Raw genomic sequence first — 1,922 nt, 5'->3', positions numbered from 1 at the left:
CTGTATGCACAATATGATCCATGTACAAATTCTGTATGCACAATATGATCCATGTACAAATTCTATATGCACAATATGATCCATGTACAAATTCTAAATTGTGGGATTTTCATTCATCTCAAGGTTATCCATGATTTGCTATGATTCACACAGTTGAATGCCTGTGCATAGTCAATGAAACACAAGCAAACATCTTTCTGGTTTTCTCTACTTTGAGCCAAGATCCATCTGCCATCAGTAGTGATAACCCTTGCTCCATATCCTCTCTGAATCCAGCCTGAGCCTCTGGCAGCTCCCTTTGAATGTATTGCAGCAACCCTTGTTGGATGATCTTCAGCAAAGTTTTGCTTGAATGTGCTATGAGTGACACTGTTGTATAGTCTGAACATTCTGTTGGTTCACCCTTTTGGGGGAATGGGTGCACATATAGATCTCTTCCAATCAGTTGGCCAAGTAGCGCTCTTCCAAATTTCTTGTCATACATGAGAGTGATTCCAGTGCTTCTTCGGCTTGTTGAAACCTTTCCATTGGTATCCCATCAATCACCATGATCAAACTAAGAGAAGAAAAGAATGAAAAGTCAGTAGACTCACATTTTTCTCTGCGCTAAGTCTTTCAGGTAGAGGTCCTTTGACTACAAGTAACACAACGGCAGTATAAACACAGAGGGTGTTCTGACTTCCTAGTGCTCCATGAAAACTCATCCCAAACACTTGTCTCTTAAAATAGCATTTATTTTCCTCAAAAACTTGCACTCTTACCACAGTTGGGTGCTCCACCAGGCATCCATTAGGGTGGCTCATCGGCTGGGGCCTGGAGTCCTCTGATGGCTCATTCCAATGCATATTCTGTGGCCCATATTGGAAAAGCTCAAACAGCTGGGGGTGGGCACGGCTGGGCCTCCTAGGACTTCTCTCTCTCTCTCTATGTAGTTTCTCCCGCGTGGTGGATTCAGGGATAGCCCAACTTCTTACATGTCAGCTGGACGCTCCGAAGGTGTCTGACCCAAGAGAGAGAAAAACAAGCAACCTCATACCTGTTGCCCTGTGTTGATCCCAACTCAGGGGGATCCTGTGTGCTGCCGAGTAGAACTGCTCCCATCTTGGCAGAGCATCAAGCAGGGTTGTCTTCAGAGGGCTGCTTGGTATGTGTAAACAGCCACCTTTTAGGTTACTTTGTACTACTGTCTCACCTGTTAGGACCGATCTTGGGAACAGGCAGCATCACTTCCACTACACCCTATAATTGGAAGTGAGTTACTAAGTCTGGCCCGTATTCAACCTGCAGAATATAGCACAGTCTGTCTGCCACAGTAAATTTCACAAAATCACTAGGAAGAAGAGCTTCAAACAGCTTTTCTCCTCCTTCAGTCCTTGCTTGTTGTTTAGTGAAACGGTTATTGTCATTTAGTGAAATGACCCAGGTATGGTTAGAGTAAGGTGACCAGATTTAAAGCAGGACACCATTGACTGGCGGGGTGTGTGGTGGTGGGGGTGTGTGGCTGTTCTTGATTAAAAATTTGGTCTATATGGACCAAATAGACCATTCCCTAGCTTGTCGTGCATTCTTTCCAAAACTCAGAACTTTTTTAAAACGCCACAAATCGGGACTATCCTGCCAAAAGCGGGACGTCTGGTCACCTAGTAGAGGGAGAAAGTGCATCAATTAATGAAAACTTCATTTACAAACTTCCATTTGCAAATAAGATCAGAAATTCCCTATTGAACGAGATGAGCTATTGATAGAGTTTAAACAGGAAGCAGAGTTGGGACACCTCAGAGACATTTGCCACCATGACAGGAAGGACTGAGAAGGAGGCGGAGCGCTGCATTCTGATTAACTGCTAAAGCTGCCTTGCAGATTAGTGTGTAAAGGTCCCAGGCTGGAAAACAATCTGAGAGCAGGGTGTAAAGGGACTATGA

The 1,922-nt window shown here is 44.4% G+C and overlaps 1 long non-coding RNA gene across 1 annotated transcript in view; it reads right to left on the bottom strand.

The window, feature by feature from the left end:
* Positions 1 to 521: 521 nt before the first annotated feature.
* LOC123521892 overlaps positions 522 to 1,922 on the bottom strand; it is a 16,420-nt gene continuing 15,019 nt past the window's right edge. The window contains exons 2-3 of the long non-coding RNA XR_006680236.1: positions 762 to 1,000; positions 522 to 556 (exon numbers count right to left, since the gene is read on the bottom strand). This is a non-coding gene — a long non-coding RNA (uncharacterized LOC123521892). The remainder of the gene's footprint in view (positions 557 to 761; positions 1,001 to 1,922) is intronic.

The sequence above is a fragment of the Echinops telfairi genome, unplaced genomic scaffold (assembly GCF_000313985.2).
Source record: "Echinops telfairi isolate 266 unplaced genomic scaffold, ASM31398v2 ScPeMD7_2;HRSCAF=8, whole genome shotgun sequence".
Taxonomy (NCBI): Eukaryota; Metazoa; Chordata; class Mammalia; order Afrosoricida; family Tenrecidae; genus Echinops; species Echinops telfairi.
This window is presented reverse-complemented; position numbering and strand designations above follow the sequence as displayed.